Raw genomic sequence first — 24,488 nt, 5'->3', positions numbered from 1 at the left:
AAGGCTCAGATCACAGAATTCGCAAGGGATTTTGCTCTTCTTCTTGGGGTTCGGTGTATAATATACTTCCTTACTGATTCAATCCCTTTTCTCTTAAACGTCGTTGTGTTATGGAAGTAGAGTTCACGATAGACACCACTCTTTCGATAAATTGGTCAGATCTGCGCCATTACGGTTTATGTATGGTTACCACATATCGCCATACCTATCGGCAGTTGTGCCAGTATCCGTATTTCCGCATTTTCTCATCGCTATCGGCTAACGCCACTACGTGTCGCGTCGAGTCTGCATCTTGCACTTGTCCCCCTCATAACCTAATACCTGCATCCGCTCAGACGTGCTAACTGTCAAGTGTCAAAATCATTTCCAGGCGTGCTAGTTGCAGCTCGCCGTAGACCGTTCGTCAGCCTTTCAACGACAAAGTGGTTTTACCGTAGCGCTTCGACCTCGTCCCCCGCCTCCTCGGGCCCGATGAGACGATCGTTTTCCTGCTCGGCTCGCGCCATCATTTGAGTTGCAGAGACTGGGGAGAGAGTGTCGCACTTTTCCGAACGAAAACCGCGCCTGTGTGTTTTTCTCTCCGCCTGAAAAATCATCAGGGAACGCGTTTCCCGACCCGTGTTTTCCCTCCGTGCCTGTGGTTGCGATAGTGGGTGGTCAAGTGGTTCCTGCGTAGCTTTGTGCCGCTCTGGTTACACGGAGCTAGTGATTTAGCTGTGCGGTTCACTTGGAATGTTTACACTGCGATAAACCCAAGTGTGTTTGTGTGACTTATTTTTATTTCGTTTCTTTACCAACACCGCTGCCACGTAGCCGGACGGTTGGGCTATTTTGGGCCCCGTTCACTGTTGTGGCCCGTTAGAACGTCCGCGACTGTGGAATTACGGACCTGCTGCAAGGTCCGCAGTTGCAGCTTTGGTTTTTCTCGTTTTCGGCCCGTTTTGGTAGCGTATCGGTTGTGATAAGTGATTCAGATTGGTCCTGTCAAGTGATTGGGTTTGAGTGCCATTTTCGGATTATTTCCTGCCGCTGATCCTTGCCACCCCTTTGACAAGGTACGTGAATACCTTTTCCTAAGGGAAAACCACAATATAGATTCTACATCGGGGAACCCTTCAAACAGCGTAATTTAGATTGCGATACTGCCTAAGGTGTGAAACCATTCTTAGGAATCCTCCTTTATTGCCTTCCAACTAACATCTCTCCTCCAAGATGGTGTGAGATTTTCCATGAAAAGCTAGCATTTCAGAAGAAAATGCAACAAAAATGCTGCCTCATCTGACTGATCGGTTTTGGGAAGGACTTGACGAGAAAAAACTTTAAACGAATCCTATGGTACTTCAGACCGCTGACCCTTCGCTTCGAACTGATTGCACATAACAAAATGCATGCGACATCTTCTCCCTGAAACCTAAAACTACCAATTGCTACATACCTACCTCGCTAGATTCAAATTGTTGATTCAGGAATTAAACTTCAATTAACTCATCTCGAAGGAGATTATGACTGAGGGATGCATTTCTTTTGCCACAAAGAAGTCGCCTCCCAAGGCGACTCCAAACGATGAGCCATAAACTCGGCCATAAAAATATGTTCATTTAGTTCAGTAGGAAAGAGAACAACTTGGTGGAAATTCAAGATATAAAGGGTGTGAATGAATAGTTACGGAAAAATTTCGGGGTGATTCCTTGTCAACAGATAGTGTGGGTGTTGAATTTGACGAGAATTTGAGTCTTGCACCCAGTGAAATCGAGATTTTCGATAAGATTCCATTATAAAGGTTGAAATCGAGGATGAATTGCTGTTAATTCGTTTTTAATTTGATCCATTTCCATGTTCATAGAAGATTCATTTGAAATTGTCAAATAATAATAAATTCAGCTTCGGGAGAATGGGAAAGGTTCGGGAAAAAGGCAAATAGTAGGTATTCCTGTTATTGTTACATCGTTTCGTGATAAAATGAAATATGAGCACATGATTCGAATAAAGCGTACGCTGTTATCCGAGTAGAACCGATATCGATTGGCATTGCGGCGATTGTTCTCTTTCGATGTAATTTTTTCGACGAAAATACCGTTCTAGCTGATTAAACAGATTGAAATGGGACAAACTCTCGGTTATGGTTTTGTATTCGAATTCTTTATCCGCTTTCCGGCCGTACACTAATTTGTTGCATATCACTCGTGAAAAAAAAATTGTAAAAGCGGATGGAATGTTCGGCCAAATTTTTTGATGGTTTATGATACAACTGTTAAAGTTCAGGTAAAAATAAATGAATTGGTTATAGATTCTAAAACTCACCAATAAATTAGTCATAAAATTTATCGCTCGATTCTCATCTCGATTGTTTCAAACTTGTCACCACAGTCTTCTTCTTCACAATGTTACTATGCTCAAAAATTGGGTAAAAGCAGGGTAGCAATAACAAACAATTTCACAAGCTCTTTCAATCGAACTTTCAATAAATATTGTCTGTTTAAAGCTCACCTCGCACAATACACAAATCTCTTAAAATGACCTCATACCGTAATTAAAATTTCATGGAATCACCTTGAACCGAGCCTTGAACTTAGGGGGATGATAACTCCGCCATCTTGAATATTTTATATGGTTGATTTTTTATGGAAATATCTATGTCTATGGATTCTACTCATAAAAAACGACTTTGTTCTAAAACACACCATATTCTCTACGACAGCTATGAACATCGCATATAAATGATGCCTTTAACCTAATCAATATGAAATTGCCTGTGTGAATGTGAAGGATGTACTTGTATAGCAACTCTGATTGTGGGAGCCGCCTCAATTATTCACCTATCACCGATCTTAATCAATATTTCATTGAGTCTTCGATATAACAAGAGGTGAGTGTTTTATTGCTGCGATGAGGTTAATTATAAGATCGAAATAATGATGGGCATCCACATTTTTTCATTTAAATTTACCTTCCGAATGTCCAAAAATGGGAGATTATTATAAGAAAGGAAAAAATATAAACAAGAGCATCAAATAATCCATTAGTATTACTGTGAACCCACTTCTAAAGCATAAATTGAACCATATCCAACAGAAGGAATTCAAATTCAGCTCTCTCATGCTGGTTATCCTGCAGAACAAGCTTCACGGCTGAATTTTTGTCATCGCTAGGCCTTGACTTGTTTAATGATTTATAATATTTACAAACCATTGCGTAAGATATCAGAGTTAAACTCGAAGCTGAGCGATAACAGATTTACTATAACGAACGAGTTAGAAAGTAGAGAGACTGACCCCCTTGACTACCTATTGCAGCAGTTGGGAAAGCATTCCATCTGTAATATTTTCTTGACGTAAAAAGGATTCTGCGTTGAATTGACTCTTGAAAGTTGAAACTAAGGACCATTGAATTTTTTGTCGTGGAAATTCGATCTGATTTGAATTGTTAATTCATCGAGTGAAAGATTTTTTTTTGAAACACTGAAATCGAAGAAAAAAGAAAGGAGGAGATATAATTCGCGGGTAATTCGTTGGAAACTGAAATACTCGCTGAAATACTTGACGAGACTCTTCAGCTTTCGACTACTCAAATTGATAATAAAATGGATCGTGGCCTGAAAAAAAAATAGCGAACCAACTAGAATTCAACCTGTTTCATAAAAGTTTAATAAGATTTCAGAAATAGTTCAGTTGCCCTTGCGTATATACGATATCAGCCAGCTATAGCTTGTGGGGTTGACACGAGGGTTGACACGCTCTTTATTTATGTATTTATGGAGAAGAGGAAGGACCGCATTACAGTTAGGGTGTTGAGTGCGCCCCTCTACTTGGCAGTTCGGGGATGTGATATAATTAATATCTTGATTAATATTGGTCCGCCTTTTCCAATTCTAAATAGCAGTTCCCGAGGCAGTTCCTCATTGTGTTACCATGTTTATATATAGTTGATAATTAGTTTACAAGACGCTTTTTTCTGAGAACTAAGTGTATTGTTCAAGTACTTACCCTGAGCTCGAAGGTAAGTGTAAAAGACAGCTCGAAGTCCAGCTCCAGAATTCTCTTCCCCGAGAAACAACAACTGTAGACAGGTTTCGGGAATATTGTCCCTCATCAGTACAGTGTAGCGTTAAATATTCCATGAATTGAGGGACTGGTGGCGCATCATGATGATAATTAAAATTATTCCTCAAAACATCGACCTGATTTCGTTTAAAACCCCATCATCCGGTTGGAATATTTAACGCTACACTCTACTGATGAGGGACAATGATCAGTAACCGGTCTACAGTTGCGTTCAAATGTTTCGACTTCTCTGGAATTTCCTACTCTCCTGAACTAATACCGATAATATGCATTTTCGGAAAACACCGATTTCATCCTCAATTCTTGACGAGTAGTTCATTTTCCAAAAGACATTTTACTCTCCAGAAGTAAACTTTCGAAGATGCCTACAATGCATTACTCGGATAATTCAGAAATTGTTCATTATTCCAAAGTTACGAGTCACCTTGAAGAATGCTATGCCAATGAGCATTAATTAGGTGTTAAATAGTTAGTTTCGGAAATGTAGTTAGTGAGAAATGTTTATGGGGTTCACCTTGGTCCTAACCAAGGCTACGCAAATGTATTGAACCTGATTGTTCCCACAATACTTACTTACTAAAGTACAATTCGCTTCAATGAACCATGCTTGCTTCTCTTTCTATTGAGCAACTAATAGAGGAGTGACTGAGTGAAAAAAAGATTAAGAGACTATGCGATCTGGGATCTGGTCGATCTGGACGCTTCAAATCTTTCCGAATCAGAAGAGAGTATAGTTGCTCGATCGATTCTTAGTGAAAATGATCAAGAAATGGGTGAACTCGATTTTTGTGGGAAAATGCTTTCAACTGATCACGTGCGAGGATGTATTGATATCTTGTTAGCCTAGACCAGTTCTATGCATAAAAAAAATATTGCGTTACCATAGCAACGAACAATAACTCATTAGAAGTGTCAGTGTGAAGTTTGAGGTCATAAAAGTGAACCAGAGTTACGCAATAAATAAAAGAAAGAAGATGTTCACCGAAATTGTGAAAATCGAAAAATTGGAGTATCGAGTCATCATCAATTACCTGTATTTAAAAGGGTTAAGGGGTAACCAGATTTGCGAAGATAAGCTTAATACCCTTGGTGATCAATGTCCTTCGTATGCGACCGTGAAAAATTGGACTGCAAGCTTCAAAAGAGGTAAATGTACCATTGAAGATGATGGCCGATCGGGAAGGCCAGTTTCTGAGTTAACCCCCGAAAATATCGATGCAGTTCATGACATGATTTTATCAGACCGTCGAATTGGGTTGAAACGGATATCTCAAGCACTGAATATTTCATACGAACGCGTTCATCATATATAGTTCACGTCAATTTGGACATGAGAAAAATTGCTGCAAAATGGATCCTCATTTGTTTGAATGTTTACTAAAAGCGTGCAAGGGTAGAAGCATCGCGTTCGATCTGTGCTCGATTTGAATACGATGTAGACTTCTTGAACCGAATTGTTATCATGGCTGAGACTTGGGTACATTTCTACGATTCAGAAACAAATCAACAATCGATGGAATGGCGACACTCTGGTTCTCCAAGGCCTAAGAAGTTTCGTGTCCAAAAATCTGCTGGAAAAGTTCTTTCTTCAGTTTTTTGGGATTGCCATGGAGTAATCATGATTGATTTTTTGAATAAGGGTAGAACAATAACCGGATATTACTATTCGACATTATTGACCACTCTACGTAAAAAAATTAAAGAGAGAAGACGCGGAAAGCTATACAAAAGTGTTTTGTTTTTGCAGGACAATGCCCCAGCACAAAAAACTCATGTTGCCATGCAAAAAATTCGTGATTTAGGGTTTAAATAACTAGAACACCCCACTTATTTACCAGATTTGGCTCCATCCGACTATCATCTCTTTCCTCAATTGAAAAAAAGTTTAAAAGATCGTAAATTTTCTTCCAACGAGGAGGTAATAAAAGCTGTGGAGGTCTGGTTTGCAGAGCAAGAAGAAACATTTTTTTTGAAAGGTCTAGAGACGTTGCAGGTTCGCTGTAATAAATCTATCCAATTAAGAGGAGAATTTGTTGAGTAATATTATAAAATATTTTGACATTGAAATTTTGTTTGGTTCTATTGTAGCCTAAGAATTTTTCAATGTATCCTTGTATTTTGGGATATTTGACTATTCGATCGGGTTTTTACGTTGAACATTGTGGAAAAATGCGAATAATTGTCTGGGTATATCGTGACCCCGATCGTTCTCAGTGTAGGCCATAAGGTTTAATTGCACACCTAATTTCTGGACGATGACCGCGATAAGTCTGGGTCGGATGATTTATTTTCGGTCTCACAGCGGTAGATCGTTGATTCAGCCGAGAATACGATGAACCGTCTGAAAGTGTATAGACATGTTCGTTGCGGTGAATAGTATGGTTATCTTATCGTCTGGAATAACAGAGAATACTTCCGAGAAACGTGTGTTACGAGTTCAGAAACGTGAATGATACGAAGAGTATATTGACTGGTTTCAAGCTATGGAGGAATCGATGTTTGATTTATTGGATGCGGTTAGATGTTCTTCCTGGTTTTCTACTGGCAGGATGGTTCTGCATCTTCCAACAACTTACGTCCACATCATAAAAGTTCCCATAAATCTTTCATCTCAGATTTCTAACACAATCTTCGGAAGTGAGAGGTAAATGTTAATGGGCCCTCAGACATTTGACGAACCTGCAGTTCTTCTGAACGGAATCACCGATTTATCCGAAATTTGAGATAAAAATGGCAGGTCCGTATCACATAAATTTGGACAGTTATTAAAAGTTCGCGAAATCACCTCAGAAATCATCATGTTACGGGGATATATTGAAAAATTCTCAGCCCACTATGGAACCGAATAAAATATTTTTTCACTCAACATATTCTCCTCAATTGGGTACATTTATTACGGCGAACCTGCAAAGACTCTAGACCTTTCAAAAAAATGTTTCTTTTTGCTCTGCAAACCAGACCTCCACAACTTTTATTACCTCTTCGTTGGAAGAAAATTTACGATCTTTTAAACTTTTTCTCAGTTGAGGGAGAAGATGGATGGAGCCAAAACTGGTGAATAAGGGGGGTGTTCTAATAATTCAAAGCTTAAATTACGAATTTTTTGTATGACAACATGAGATTTGTGTGCAGGGGCGTTGTCCTGCAAAAACGAGTGCAAAAACAAAACACCTTCGGATAGCTTTCCGCGTCTTTTCTCTTTAATTTTTTTCCGTAGAGCGGCCATAGTAATCTCCGGTTATTGTTCTACTCTTATCCAAAAAATCAATCATGATTACTCATGGCAATCTCAAAAAACTGGAACAAGAACTTTTTCAGCAGATTTTTGGACACGAAACTTCTTAGGTCTTGGAGAACCAGAGTGTCGCCATTCCATCGATTGTTGTTTCTTTGTTTCTGGACCCTAGAAATATACCCAAGTCTCATCCACAGTAACAATTCGGTTTAAGAAGTCTACATCGTTTTCAAATCGAGCACAGATCGAACGCGATGCTTCTACCCTTGCACGCTTTTGGTCAACATTCAAACATTTGGGGATCCATTTCGCAGTAATTTTTCTCATGTCCAAATTGACGTGAACTATAAATATATGATGAACGCTTTCGTATGAAATATTCAGTGCTTCAGATATCCGTTTTAGCCCAATTCGACGATCTGATAAAATCACGAGTAAAATCATGTCATGAACTTCATCGATATTTTCGGGGACTGACACAGAAACTGGCCTTCCCGATCGGTCATCATCTTCAATAGAAAATTTACCTCTTTTGAAGCTTGCAGTCCAATTTTTCACGGTCGAATTCGAAGGTCATTGATCACCAAGGGTATTAAGCATATCTTCGTAAATCTGCTTATCCTTAACTCTCAAATACAGGTACTTTGATGATGGCTCGATTCTCCAATTTTTCGATTTTCACAATTTCCGTGGACATCTTCTTTCTTTTAATTTATTGCGTAACTCTGCCTTACTTTTCTGACCTCAAACTTCATACTGACACTTCTAATGAGTTATTGTTGGTTGCTATGGTAACGAAATATTATGGACTATGAAGTATGAAGTTCTAGAGACTTTTTGAGACTAATCTTGCAAGATGAGGAATGATTGCAAGCATTTAAACTAATTATAGCTAAGTATCTAATGACATCATATCAGAAGAAATGAAAAATAGTTAAAAAGGAACCTGGAGAAGGCAAAGTAGAACGAATATCGTCTATTCCTATTAATTAAAATGAACCATTAATATATCCGCACTATTTCGACGTTTAAATATGGTTATTGATATTGAAACTTAATTACATAAGGTGAATGCACCGGTAAGATATTTATAACCAACAGCAGATCACTATTCCATGGGACAGTCTTCTCATACAGGACAAAATCAGACGATGAGCATGAACAAGCCAAAAGCGAACTGAGCCACTAATCAACGTCGCCATTGGTGAGCTGAATGCCGATTCCTGTTCTGAAAAGATCAAAAGGGCCGACAGACGGTGTCCCTACTGGTTTATGCCGTACCACGGCGATTCTGTCCGGAAAATTCGCATTCCGTTAAGTCTTCAATCAGGATCGCCTCGTGCGCTGGTTTCGGACAGAAGTTCGCCGTTATTTTCTGCGAAGGAGTGTAGGTAGAGCCGAATCTGTTCCGCTTCGAGACAGACAATAGCGATATCGCGAGGAGTTGTTATCCTATTAATGGACTCGTATGCCAGTGCCACGAACGAGCAATATCACTGTCGTCGATTCCCAGCGGTGTAAAAAGGAGCCATTGCCCCGACAGTGAAAAGCACGCACGGTTGTCCCACTTCCAGCGCGATCACTTCGCGAGCGACTGTAGCTTTTTCCTCGGAACTTCCTCCCTATCTCCATCCAATTCGCTTAATTTATTTCGTCCTGAATTTTTAAACGGTCCCTAAATAAGTTTGCGGGTTTTTTCTTTCGTCCTGATGCGGCTTCCTTATTCTGTTACCGTTCAGGACACCGACACTGAGAATTTTCTATTTTTCTCTTTGTATTGTCTTCCAGACGCTGACAAATCTTGAGGACTAATATATTGAGTGGTATCGCAAAACTTTTGATTTACTTCGAACGCTAGTCGAAAACCATTAGTTGCATGAAGACCATGAATTTGGTCGAAGTATCTTCAGTTTGAAGTTTGTGGGCTCTTGGTTGATTTGGATTCGATGGTTCGCAATTTTTCTGTGGGGCGTTCTTGGGGCTATCCGGAAAATCTTTCTTTCATCCTTTTTCGGGAGTACCGTAGGAGTTTCACTTGGGTCAGCAAATAATCATCGAAGATACTAACTGAAATACTAACGGAGATATTAACGGCGATACTAACGGAAATATTAACGGATATATTAACGGATATATTAACGTAGATACTAACGGAGATATTAACGGAGACATTAACGGAAATACTAACGGAAATATTAACGGAAATATCAACGGAATGATCAAAGAATTTTTCAAAATATGAGTCCGGGTAGACCCTTTTGTATTCATAGGTACATTAAGTCATTTACAATGTATAGGTCAAGTCAAATGAAAAATAGAAAAATCAATTTTCGGGAACTTACTCTACGATGACATTCATCGAAAATCCTGTAGTGAACTAACGGAAATATTAACGGATATATTAACGGATATATTAACGGAGATACTAACGGAGATATTAACGGAGACATTAACGGAAATATTAACGGAAATAACAACGGAATGACCAAAGAATTTTTCAAAATATGAGTCCGGGTAGACCTTTCTGTGCCCGCCGATGAGAGTAAAAGAGAAACTCATATTTTCAATTTAGAACGATTCTCCCCAGGCTTCCCCAAGGGATCAACTACGGAAGCTAACTCCTCCAAAGCGGCCTAACCCACCGCTTCGCTTCCCCATAACTAATCTCCGAATGGCCTACCCCCCGATGAAACTACCCTCATGTCCGAAAACGTCCCGGAAATACCGCCAAAAGCGTAGGAAAGGGTGAAAATTTTGACGTTTCTCTGAATCAATTTCTTTCCCGAGAGACATCGATGATCAGAGAAAATTACTGACAATCGATGTCAGATTGTTAACGTCCAGTTTGACGAAAGTGAGGTTGGCAACTATCACAGACAGAGGTGTTTTACATCGATCGAACTCATAGATTACTATTTTTGGCCTCGGTTTTTATGAAATTAATTTCATTATGTTTTTGTAGGAGAATTGGTCCTTGAAGGTGGATCTATCTACTAGGTGGATCTTCTGGCCATACTAGTATTTCAACGAATGGATGAAACTGTGAATAATTTCTTTTCACATGAGGAAACATGGAAATGTTTCTCATTATACGACTATAAGTCAATATTGAATTGAACAAGCCCAATAATTTGATTAGTCCGACGATACAAATGAAAGAAGTAACATTTTACTCTGAGTAAAGCTATTGTAGGTAAAAAATAACTAATATTGATCAGGAAACTGAGAAGAGGCAGATAAAGAGAATGATAAAGGAAACGAGTGTGAGTGGGTAAATAATTGTACGCTAACAGTCGGCCTGTCCAGGAACATCAAAGGAATTCGCGTCGATCACAGTTTATTTTCGGCGAACATTATGGGAATTAGCTCAACATTGTATTTCAGAGTGAACAGCCCCTCCATTTTGATGTAACTTAGCCATGCGTTGATTTCATTCGCAGTGAAAAACTCCGTTTTAATTGATATTCGCTAACAAGAAATTTATTTGTTTTGCACCGTAGAGTAAATTGGCGTGGTAGGTTTGATACAGTGACGGCCATATACATGGCTCCACATTCCGTCTGCATTGCTGCAGTTCGACTTTTCAAATTGACCAATTGCATCATCAAAGTCGATGTGAACTTAGGATTTTAACGTTCGATTTGTAATGATGTACTGATGGACAGTATACTCCATTCACTTTTATTTTAGCACTCGGTTGGCCATGGAAATTTGACACATTTCACTCTGTATAGTACGAAAATGTGGGGTTATGAAGATTTTCAAAACATTTTTGGGTTTTAAATCAACGCCATGTTGCCCGTTCTACGTAAAAGTTTCTGTTATCACTTATTTTATCACAATGTCGAATCTCCTCAGAAAATATGTGACTAACATAAGTTTATACAAACTGATTGAAGGCATACCAAATCCAGTTATTTGCATGGAAAATACAAGAGATCAGTATAATATCATAATATGCACTAGCTTGAGGAGAGTTAATGTTCGTTACCTTCTTTGGCTTAAGTTTGAATACGTCACATCCGTTGTAGATTTCAAAAGTATTAACCCGAAGATGAAAAGCGTATGATGCAGTGGTTGGGAATGGGTATCTCCCGAAGGAATTAACAGATAATTACAAGAATGTTAAATTCTTCAACAAAAATAATCTTGCATCAGTTAAAAGAATTAAAGCAAGTTTCAAGTCAAGATGAACTTCACCTTTGAAAAAAAATTTCACATGAATAAGCAATTAACAGGACAACTGACTTGTTCATCTTAACACATTGATATAATAATATAGGTATTTATTGGTACATTGAGTCATTTACAATGTATAGGACAAGTCAAATGAAAAATAGAAAAATCAATTTTCGGGAACTTACTCTACGATGACATTCATCGAAAATCCTGTGGTAAACTTTTCGCATTAATTCACTCAAACATAAAATTCTCAAATGCCACCACTTTTTTGGATCTTCCAATAGAAGGTAATTCTTTGTCATCCTCTTCATTCACAATCTTTCTGATTGTGGAAATATTCAGCCGAAATACAAGTCGTTTAGATTCAGATGAAAGATTATATAAATTCTCTTACATTGAATATGTTCGCTACCGTCGACGTATTGTTGATTTTAGAATATCAGGGTATAACTATTTGCATGAGCGGACCTGAAGAAACCCTGTCCCTTTTTTCAATCACTTTCGGCATTTTCGTAATAAAAATTGATATTAGTTGTGGCAACGGCGTTATGACATTAACGACATTTCATGAGTGCCATCCTTACTCCGTTCTAGTCACAAAAACTTGAGAATATCATTTCATGGCCAACCGACTGCTAAAATAAATCTGAATGGAGTATAGAAAAAGTCGTTTCCACGCTATGAAAGCTATTGCTTTGGAAAAATGGATAATTACCCTTTGAAAGCCGAAAAAACTGATGTTTTTTCACTAAAATGGTTTTTACCACTACTCGATAGCTTCCTCAGGTAGATGGAGGTAATACTTTCTTGTTATCTTTAGAAAGCATTTTGGTGGGTATATCGTTTTTCTCTGTTTCAGTGATGTGAAGATTTCAGTTCAGTAATGCAGTATAATTATACTACTGATTAGTCTAAAAACCGAACCCTGTGGAACACCATGTGTCCTAGAACTATACCAGTCTTGTGTTTCAATCCAAAACGATCCCAGCAGAATACAATGAACGAAAGCACAACATAATAAGGTGGCAACTTTTGATTTATCCTCAGTTGTTTGATCAGTGCTTTAATTGCATCTGCAATTGTATTGGAGATCAATTTTTTCATCTGCTTCTTTATGAACTCAAGTTATGATCCCCTCAGATCTTGACGTTCCATTTGGCATATTAACGAAAGGTATTTCCGCGTAGGTTTCTGAAGAGAAGTGATCCATCATTCGGCTCCATTGTATGCCACCATTGATTTATAAAATTTTCGGTGCTCGTCTTCGCGGAAATTCTCGTAGGACTTCCCCAAACGCAACGGCCGCAAAATTCCGACGTACCCCTCCGCGCTGAACCTTTGGACCAACAAAACAATGACCTTTGATTCTTCTCCCCCAGTCAGTCGGCGAGTGCTTGAAGAGCTTTCACCTGTCTGAAATGCGGACGAGGAGCAGGTAGGCCGTGGTCTAACAATGTGTGTGTGTATCTCGCAACAGTTTACCGCAGGTTATTCTCCGAAAGTGACATATTGATCGAGGATTCAGGTTGAATTTCTGTCCCGATTCAACCGGAGTTAGTATCACCACCCCACTGCAAATTGACTGTGTTATTTGGGCGTTCTGCAATAGGGGATCGTCCTGGTCTCGGTCGCCTTTGATTCTGTTGACGAATTTCAATGACGTCACTGCCGTCGGTTTTCATTATGCGATTGACATTTCCGGGAACTTTAAAGTTGATCTCAACCCAATCAGTTCTCTTGCGATGAAGTTGATGAACTGTTTTGTGATTTTCGAAAAAGATGAGAATTGTGATCAGTAAGTGTTACAAAGATAAAAATGATTGAATTTCTAGATTCGACTAAAACATACTACGTCGACCAGCGAGGAAACATAATTTATGATCTCAAGTTGAAACCTGTCTAAAAGTGTATAAATATTTCATAAGTTGCACAGAACCGCGGTGATCTTTGTTGATGAATGATGAATCTTCTTGTGAAGTTTAAGTCTTGGAGCTTTTGATAATAATGCGATCTCGTACTCCGTGTATATATTGATTGTTTGAAAAATATGAGTACTTCAGAAATACATAAAAGCCTTAAAAATATCTACCTCGAGCATTTATTCATGAGTGTCTGAATGCGAATACTCATAAAAGAAGCACTCAAAGCAAATAAGTGTTTTCAACTAATTTTATTTCAAATCGAATAACGAGTTTCAGTATTTGAAATAATTACCTATACTCCATTCACTTTTATTTTAGCAGTAGGTTGACCATGGAAATTTGACACATTTCACTCTGTATTGTACGAAAATGTGCGGTTATGATGCTTGTCAAAACATTTTTGGGTTTTAATTCAACGCTATGTTGTCCGTTCTACGTAAAAGTTTCTGTTATTACGTATTTTATCACAATGTCGAATTTCTTCGGAAAATATGTGACGAATATAATTGAGATTTATGAAAACTGATTGAAGGCATCCAAATCTAGTTATTTGCATGGAAAAAACAAGAAATCAGTATAATATCATAATATGCACTAGCTTGAGGAGAGTTAACGTTCGTTATATTTTTTGGATAAAGTTTAAATACGTTACATCAGTTGTAGATTTCAAAAGTATTAACCCGAAGATGAAATGCATATGATGCAGTGGTTGGGAATGGGTATCTCCCGAAGGAATTAATAGATAATTATAAGAATGTTAAATTCTTCAACAAAAATCAACTTGCATCAATATAAGTAAAAGGAATTAAAGGAAGTTTCAAGTCAAGATGAACTTCACCTTTGAACAAAAATTTCACATGAATAAACAATTAGCAGGACTACTGGCGCGTATTTGTGGCTGTTGATCTTAATACATTGATATAATAATAATAATTAGGTATTCTTTGGTACCTTAAGACATTTACAATGTATAGGACAAGTCAAATGAAAAATAGAAAAATCAATTTTCGTGAACTTATTCTACGATGACATTCATCGAAAATCCTGCAGTAAACTTTTCGCATTAATTCACTCGAACATAAAATTCTCAAATGCCACCCCTTTTTTGGTTATCCCAATAGAAAGAAATCGAGAAAGAAATTCTTTGTCATCCTCTTCATTCACAATCTTTCTGATTGTGGAAATATTCAGCTGAAATAATAAGTCGTTTAGATTCAGATGAAACATTATATAAATTATCTTACATTGATTATGTAATCATGTAATGTATCATGGCCAACCGACTGCTAATATAAATGTGAATGGAGTATACGTTTTCAGATTAATCAAAAACTATGCAACTTTTATTGATGAATTTCTTCTTCAGTCTTCACTGAGGTTGTCCTTTCAATGTTTTATTGAATCGCCTTCAGTTAACGGAGAGGAAACAATGCTTACAGCTAACAAACAGTGGAAAAATATTCCAAAACAAGAAAGTTTTTCTGGTTATTAAAAAAAAGGGAGATTCATGCTGAAGAATGTCTATTTAGGGTTGCTTAGAAACATTTTCAACCTCCTCTACAAAAATGCCTTGGATTTGACTTATCGATACGCTACATGTAAAAACTCCTGCTGTATCCAGAGTGAAAAGCAGGTAGTCGGAGCAATCCATAAGAACATATAAATAACCCATATATCTTGGACCAACTGTCACAAGGGTGTCTCACACTGAATAACGTTAAGAAGGCATTGTTGGTTTAACGATCGTATGAATCATTGTTGAAAACGAAAGTGACCTGTAAGGTTTCAAGATTGTATGGAAGGAACCCCTCCTAAGGATGAACTTACTGGAAAAAAAATCCATTTGTCCTCGGAGTTCGATAAGAATATCAATTTTGTGAAAATTTGATGTCCAAACATCAGACATCCAAGCTGAATTTCAGTTTGTTTGTTCTTTTTGATTCAGGAGTCGTATCCATACTTACTGTATGGAAAAAAATACACTTTTACTCGGAATTCGATAAGAATATCAATTTTGTGAAAATTTGATGTCCAAACATCAGACATCCACACTGAATTTCAGTTTGTTTGTTCTTTTTCATTCAGGAGTTGAAATGAAAAAAAAAAGATTTTACCTAGTCAGGTATAAATCGGTGAAAAAGGAGAAAATACAAACGAAATTAGTGAAATTTTTCCAAGGGGTAAAAACTGAGATTTCACTTCAAATATGAGTTTCTAGAAGTTCAGGAGAACCAACTCACTGAGCTAGTTTGAGTTTATTATGTATGTAGTTCTTTTCTACTGTGGTAACCTTAAATTGATGAAGCTCACAATCAGATCCTAAATAACTCCTGATATGCAAAACTTTGTCTATTATTTGGTACATATAAAAATAAAAGTGTTTCTGCTGAAAATATTTCATGTTGGTACCTAATACTTATTCAAGAAATCTCGACAACTATAATTGATGTCAAATGAAACTTGAGGAAAATGAATTGAAAACATGTAATTTTGTATTTGGAGGAGTAATCATGACTAGAAAGGTTGCTCTACATAATTTCAAACACATTCTATAGATAAGGTTATCAGGGCTTATGAGAATTCTGATATTTTCTCTCTCAGTCGATTTCAGATATGTTCGTGGTATGTTGTTGTATTTAAATGATAAATAAGAATAATTCAGATTGTTTTTAATCTTACCAGTTTTTCGATTGAATGATTAATTGGGTTATCAGTTGTGCTAAACATATTTGTACTTCCTCATGTGAGGATCAGATGTTTACACCGGCAAATTTAATTTATGAATACGAAATGGAATTTGAAATGCTGATTGGTTGATTCAGGAAATAGTTTGACAGATTATAGAAATATTCGACATTTTCATATTTATGTGAAAAGTACAATGAGATGATTATAATTGAGGAGAGAGAAATCTGGACAAACAATTCGATACAGTATTTCAACATTTCCTCAAAACAAGGATTTACAACACTTTGTGCGAATAAATTCAAAGTTTTTCGATATTTAAAAACAGGTGGGGATATTATGGATGAAAAATGTTGTATCTAATATATAAAATTCTCGTGTCATAGTTTTCGTTACCATACTCCTCCGAAACGGCTTGACCGATTTTGATGAAATTTTTTGTGCTTATCCGGTATCTATGAGAATCGGCCAACATCTATTTTTCATCCCCCTAAATGTTAGGGGTAGTCCACCCCTAAATTTTTTTTTGTATTTTTCAAACAACATTTTTAATTTCTATTTTTTTATGATACAACATACAAAAATACATACAATCCTCAATTTTCACCCTTCTACGATCAACCCTTATTTTTTAATAGCCATTTTAGTAATTTAATCATTAGGAAATTATTTATATGGCAGAACAACGTTTGCCGGGTCAGCTAGTTTACTATATTTTTTCTCCACATTACCTGGTTTAGGTTTTTACTGTCGGAAGAATTTGAGGAATTGCAAAACATGAGAGCAAAGAGATCATTTAGCTTTTTCTAATGTCTCATGTGAAGTTCAATGGGGGTCTTTCTCTATATTAATAATCTTTTCATAAAATCGATGCGTGAAGTGTTTCTAATAGAGTCAACAAAGTGAGAAATGCGCTGAGCATAATGCAGTATGAGGGTGGTTAAAAATGCAGCATCATATCGATTCCGTCAACTCTTGCCACCCCATTTCGAAGGCACCTGACATACTCCCTTCACCAGAAGCGCCGGGGAGGTTCAGAGTCGAGCTATTCGATTCTCGGCAGTATCTGGAGTTCGTGAGAATGTTCCACTGTGAAAGACTTTTTTATTTATGGATGGAGCGAAGTACATACTTGTTTAGTCTCGCTCTTTCATCTACCAGAAGTTCCCGGAAATTATTCTTCCGATAATCCGATGTTTTGGACGAACGAGTGGATGAATGGGAAATATACACCATTGATTTTATGTCCGAAGTTTAGATTGGAGATGATCTCATTAATACAGGGATTAAACGAATAGTTGCGAAAAAATTTAGAGGTGATTCCCGGTCAAAAAATAGTGTGGATCTTTCATGACTATTTTATTCTTGAGCAGAACCTTAAAATGTCTATTTTTTATTTCTGCCAGCTTTCTGGTTTCTGAAAAAAAAATTAAATTGAGTTTCAGGTGTCATCCTTCGCTGTTTCTGAGTTGAGTTGAGTCTGCTAGAAAGAGAAATATATGAAAGGATCCCCTCGGATTCCACTAATTTCTCACAAAAAATCCCCCTCAAATGCTTTCGTAGCTATTTACATATAAGTACCTTGTATATTTCTAATGAAATAATCAAACTATTTCCGAATCCGATATTTTCGAAGAAGAGAAAAGATATTTCTTCACCATTTTCTGTTGTTCAGTTCTTACTCTACCTAGAAATACATATTTGAATAAATTTATAAAATCAGTGGTTTTTGGTTAACACAAGATTCGATTAAAGAATTATGGGTTCTTTTACCGAAGTTTTTGGTGAGAACTTTTATTCAAATCCGGAATGTAGTACATATTTGGTTCTTCGTTGGGTTCAATATACGAGGATATATTGGAAAATTCTTAGCCTACTATAGAACTAAACAAAATTTCAATGTCAAAATATTTTATTACTCAACATATTCTCCTCTTAATTGGAATACATTTATTACAGGGAACCTGCAACATAGAGACGTTGCAGGTCTAGAGGTACCTTTCAAAAAAAATGTTTCTTCTTGCCCTGAAAACCAGACCTCTACATCTTTTATTATCTCCTCGTTGGAAGAAAATTTACGACCTTTTGAAGTTGAGGAAATAGATGATAGTCGTATGGAGCCAAATCTGGTGAATAAGGGGGATGTTCTAATAGGCTTGTTCGTAGAGTGGTTCACAAAGGTTGTGAACTGTACAGAGCAAGCGCAAATGGATTTTCGCTACCCTCAAATGGAATTGCGCTTGCTCTGTACAGTCCACAACCACTCTACGAACAAACGTAATAATCCAAACCCTAAATCACGAATTTTTTGCATGGCAACTTGAGATTTGTGTGCAGGGGCGTTGTCCTACAAAAACAAAACACCTTTGGATAGCTTTCCGCGTCTTTCCTCTTTAATTTTTTCCTGTAGAGTGGTCAGCAATGTCTAATAATAATATCCGGTTATTGTTCTACCCTCGGTTCTACCCTTATCCAAAAAATCAATCATGATTACTCCATGGCAATCCCAAAAAACTGAAGTGAGAACTTTTCCAATAGATTTTTGGACACGAAACTTCTTAGGTCTTGGAGAACCAATGTCGCCATTCCATCGATTGCTTTGTTTCTGGATCGTAGAAATGTCTCATCCATAGCAACAAATCGGGGACTGACACAAAAACTGGCCTTCCCGATCGGTCATCAACTTAAATGCAAAATTTACCTCTTTTGAACCTCATTTCTAATGAGTTCGTTGCTTTGGTAATGCAATATTTTTTTAATGCATGGAACTGGTCTAGGCTAACTAGATATCAATACATCCTCGTTTTTCTCAAAAATTTCATCCTAGGGAATATAAGCTCAAATAACTCAAGGAAGCTTCGGCATATCAGCGAAGTAATATGATCGAAGAGAGTTCAAAGTCACATTAAAATTCGTCGGGAAACCTAAAATGTGATAATTTATTGGCATGCTATTTGAAAAAAACGAAGTTGATAGCTACTTCGGGTATAACGGGAAGTGACAAAACATAAACATATCTTCAGTGGTTATTCGCATAATTTTGAGTCAGGTTAAAACAGAATGGTCCTGTGAGTGTAGTTAAGTACACTTATAAGTTCTCACGAGAACTGTGTGTAATACTACTGAAATACTTAATGCTTAAACTGACGTCTAAACACGCTCTGTTTTGTGAAAAAAATGATTGCAGCCACATCAGATTAACCCAACATTTAAACTTCTCGGAAGGAAGGAAGGAAATCTGCAAGATTTATTATACTCGCTAAAGCAAAAGGAGGATTTTATCGCACAAAGTAGCGTGAAATAACTTTATAATCCCATAATTATTCATTCGTAAATTGAAAATTTTCGTTCCGATCGGATGATAGAACTGAGGTTGATTATTAAGTGAGAAAATTTCACATTTTATACTTCAATTTGAGGGTCTTGTGATGCGGATTAAATAGTTTCACTATTGGACAAAGAAACAACCGTAATCCATACAAAACCTGACCAGTTTATAATCTTCCTGGTGATGGTACTCGATGGTGTCGAAGACCAAGAGCAACTTCACCTTTGTGCTTTATTAAGAAAAAAGAAATTAGGCTAGGTAAGAGGCCCAGCTCTTACCCCAGCTTATCGAAGGGCGCGTTTGGATTTTGCGAGAGAGCATATCCATTGGGAAGAGGCCGATTGGGAAAGAGTTCTCTTCACAGATGAGTCTAGATTCTGCTTCTACCATTGTGATCGACGTTCCCTTGTATACAGACGTCCACATGAAAGATATGCTCAGTGCAATTTCCTGAATACTACTGGTTTCGGGGGAGGATCGATTATGGTATGGGGTGGAATATGTTTGACTGCTCGCACAGACCTAGTGGTCGTTGATAATGGAGCTATGAATGCTGATAAGTATATAAGGAACATTCTTGAAGAGCATGTAGTGCCATTTGCCCTATACATTGGTGAAAATTTCATTTTTATGGACGATAATGCCAGACCCCAACGTGCGCGCATCGTTCAGGAGTACATACCTTGAAGAGGTTGAAGTCTCTCGAATGGAATGGCCAGCAAGAAGTCCAGATCTCAATCCGATTGAGCAGGTTTGGGACAACCTCAATAGAAGGCTGAGAAGTTCAGAAAATCATCCAGCTACTTTTAATGACTTGGGAATCTAACTCGGAGAAATCTGGGAAGGATTAGATCAGAACATTTTAAGATCACTCATTTTGAGTATGAACCGTCGTTGCCGAGCTGTAATTAACGCAAGGGGTGGAAATACCAAGTATTAAATCACTTATCAGCATTTCAGTATTTTGACAATTGTTCATTTCTCTTCTTTCACATAAGATTCGGTGAAATCCTGAATTTTTCTTCCATTTAAGTGTCTTGTTTCGTTCAAAACCTTCCCGAGAGAACATAAAAAATAAGTTATAAAGTGTAGAGTTAACTTTCATTAAAATTGAGATTTTCATAATGTGCGTTAATATTTTTGCGCAGTGTATAAGAACAGTAAGAATTCGAATTCAATGAGCTCAACCTTTTCACATTCGTGATAAACAAACTCACAAATGACCAAATTGTCCTCAGCAACAAAAGATCTGTCCATTTCTGGTTCGAAAAGCCATTCAAAACCCCTTACTTCCCTACTCCTCTCGCAGAGGAAGCAGTTATAGTACATGCATTGCTCACTTTGTGATAAAATTGACGTGCTTGAGCATTTTTCCACAAAATTGTAGATAGTAGATAGATACCGAATATACTTCTTACTCACTCTGTATATAAGAAATAATAGGGGCCCAAAATGAGAGCCTTGTGGAGCCCCACATACTGACAAATAGGAATTGGTTGTTACGAGGTCTTTCCTTAGATTTAAAGCTGATTTCCCACATACTCGCTACTCCTATATTTTTGCTGATGAATCTACAAGAAAGGGAAAGAACAATCGACAAGCCAATAACTCCTTCCTCCATAATATTCCTCCGATTTTTCGTGATGAACGAGATAAAACGGCGGGTCGTGTCACGAATTAAAATACAATAAATCCCGGATTCTGTTCCATTACCTGCGTCTCTTTCTCTGAAATTATTCTCCGGCAAAACCCCCTTCTTGCCTTGCCGATTTTCGCAACTCGTTTGGCTCTGTTTGCGCCGGTCATTTTATCAGGTTTTATCTTCATTTCGCTTCCCCTATATCCCGTAGGTCTCCCCATACCGGAAAAAAACGTTGGGGCATCTTCCGGAACTGTCTTCATATTTTTGCGGTTACAACGCCAATGTTCTTAATGAAGTATCTTTGATACAATTGAAATCGCTAGGAGGAAACTGTCCGAACCTCCTAGTGGAATTTCCATAGTTTCGAATTATTCCAGAAAAAATCCAATGATGTTAAATCTCAAGATATACTGCTCGACAAAAGTTTGCGTGTCTAAGAATTTTGGATCAGTTATTGTTTCATGTTTTGCTACAAATACTAAAAATGAATTTTCTCCTGACACTGTGAAACTTAACTTACAAGGTCAGTCTTTGACTCCTACAAATATTTTAACAGTAGATTTTCGAGGTCCAGGTAAAAGTCTTTTCCTATACCATTTTTTCCGATTCGGCCCTGATATAAAGATATAAGTAGCCATATTAAGTTTTCATAATGAGCTATGCCATCCCTGGAGAATTCCATTCAGAATAAAAGGCTAAATCTGTGACACCTTTGAGTATTGTATGGTTAATAACGAGGTTTATACTCAAGGGTGACACCACACAGCTGTGGACTTCTCAAACAGAGTTGTATTCAGCCAAAATTCTTCAGTATGACAAGCTGAATCTATGAAACTACACATATGTGGATCTTTTAAACAGAGTTGCATTGAACCAAAGTACACAATATTCCGAATATTACAGATATTTTTTATTTCTCAACATCGAATTACTCGAAAACGGCGCATTGTACGAGAAAATATGAAGAATACTTTTATTTTACAAATCGTTCAAATGTTCATTAGATAGCGTCCAACTGAATTTCAACAGTTGGGTTCTTTGAATTTTTGGTATTTCTATGGTCATAATGAGAAAACTGGAAGACGTGGGTGTTACCTTGGGTTAGAAAAAGATTAATGAAATAAATGAGAAACTATATTCCGAAATTCATTTCATTCAATAAAACCGTTTGTGAGAACTAAAAATAACATTTTTTATGGTTTTTCTTTTTCAACAGCCTGTATCTTTTGAACCGAACCGATTCGTAAAAAATGGTAAAGGAAAAAACTGGTACTTTTGACCTCAAGAATCTACTGTTAAAATATTTGTACGAGTCAAAGGCTCACCTTGTATGAGTGAGTAATAGAAACTTTTGAAACAGTCTCAAAATTTCTTCCTTAAACCTTTTTGGCGCAGTATATCTCACTTTTATCATCATATCATCACTTGTTATGAAAATAACTATTTCACAACAATTCCCTCAACTGCCCCTTCGGAGACCTGAAAATATAATTCCACAAATCCGTTATCCTCCTGACATTCTTACTCCACCCTTGGGTTAAATGAATAACGACGGCATCCCATTAATTAGCTGAGACCCAGCTGAAATCTGCCTAGCGTCTCATTATGACCGAATTCTGTGTGGGTCCTGATGTTTATACTGCCGTCAGCAAGTCTGCAAACATCTAACGAAGTAATTTAGCCCAAAGGTCCCCCATACGCGTCAACATTACCCCTGTGCATATAGCTATTATTCGGGGGAGTGGATCAGATACTAGGGATGATTGTTATCTGGATTTCCGGATGAAATACGACATTTTCACCTTCGGCAGATCCATCAAAGACAAATGCCTCTCCGATTCCTGATGGAATTTAAAGCACACAAGGAGCTAAATTTTCCCCGTATGAGTTATCAAACGAGGAGTGAAAAACCATTCTGATATAAAAGAGATACATACCTAATATATTTGATTTCTTATAAGTGAACATTTGGGGGAAAAGAATTGGCAATTTTTGTGTATTTCGTACTGTTTCCTTTGTGCCATCCTTCATAAAAGTGTTTAAATCATAAATAATGAGACAAAATTGTTTCTTTATCATTAATTTGAACATCCAAATATTTCAGAAAGTACCTGTCTCTATTTATTGTTCGTGCAATAGGTTGGACGTTTTACTCGAGATTTGACGTGAGACAGTAACTGGTTGGCAAAGTCAACGTGCGATAGTAATGAAATAAATCGAGTGAAAGTGACGACAGTGATAGCGAACAATTCTTGATGACATTGGGTACAACCACATGAGGTTATGAATATTTATTCGAATTCAAATCAAAGCTTCTTGTTTTGGTTAGGTCAGATCGTTTTGCTTTAGTTCTTTTTGAGATTCGATTGTAGTCCAGGGTGTAACAAACTTTAATTCAGGAATTTCCTGCATCCCCTACGAAGTAGTTGAGTTTCTTTTCATTTTTGTGTCAAAAATGGGTAGACCTTTTACTGCTGAGGATGATGTCATTGATATTTCTTATCAAAATAAATGAAAATGAAATTCGAAAAATTGGGTACTGAAAGCAACTCTTCTTAAAAGATCCACAGATGTGTAGTGTCACAGATTTAGCTAGTTATTCTGAAGGTATTTTTGTTTTTCCAGGGTTGGCACTGTTCATTATGAAAACTTAAAATGTCTATATCTTTTTATTAGGGCTGAATTGGAAAAAATGGTATACGTAAAAAGTGTTTCTTTTGATCTCAAGAATCTACTGTTAAAATATTTGTACGAGTCAAAGACTCACCCTTTATATACAGGGTGATATGTGTATATGTGGATAAAATGAATGACTGCAATTTAAGGGAGACTTGTCGACTTAAAAGCAGTTTCAAGTTTGTTGCATATTAGGTATTAAATTTCCCCGAAAATCATTGAAGATTTGGTACCATAAAAATCGAGTACCATCCAACGATGGCCTTCTTAACACTCGACACTAATTCGATCAATTTTCAGAGGTTCTCTAATTGCACTCAAAATAATTATTTTTTCAATAATCAGATGACCATTTCTATTCAAATGACTTCTTATAATTCTCACTACAATGAAAATGATTGAGGATTAATAAGTGTCTCGTATGAACCGTGACATAATTCAAAATGGCTCTATTCGATTCAATACAACTTAATAACGTCACATCTCTCATCCAAGAATGAATCTCAATTGTGAGGATTCTTGGGTTCAATCCCAATAAGCTCCAGTCGGCTTATGAATATTAGATTGAATTGTTGATCTGATATCAACATCAGCCTAATGTCGGATGGGAATAAACAATAATTACTACCATAATTAGTTTAGAGTGGCGTTATAATTGTGTGTGGCAGATAAGATCATTCGCTTGTCTGTACCCTGCTCGTATATGGGAATCCTGCTTCACGTTGTTTGATCGTATTATTCCATTATTTCTGTTCCT

At 37.1% G+C, this 24,488-nt stretch overlaps 1 protein-coding gene across 2 annotated transcripts in view; it reads left to right on the top strand.

Annotated features, from left to right (window-relative positions):
- The first annotated feature begins 495 nt into the window (after positions 1-495).
- Positions 496-24,488, top strand: part of LOC123316165 — a 139,722-nt gene continuing 115,729 nt past the window's right edge. For both annotated transcript variants that reach the window (XM_044902159.1, XM_044902157.1), the window contains exon 1: positions 496-1,055. The gene's annotated coding sequence lies outside the window, so the exon portion shown is untranslated. The remainder of the gene's footprint in view (positions 1,056-24,488) is intronic.

Source organism: Coccinella septempunctata, chromosome 6 (genome assembly GCF_907165205.1).
Source record: "Coccinella septempunctata chromosome 6, icCocSept1.1, whole genome shotgun sequence".
In the NCBI taxonomy this organism is placed as follows: domain Eukaryota; kingdom Metazoa; phylum Arthropoda; class Insecta; order Coleoptera; family Coccinellidae; genus Coccinella; species Coccinella septempunctata.
Note: the sequence above shows the minus strand (reverse complement) of the source record. Positions and strands in the feature narration are given on the sequence as shown.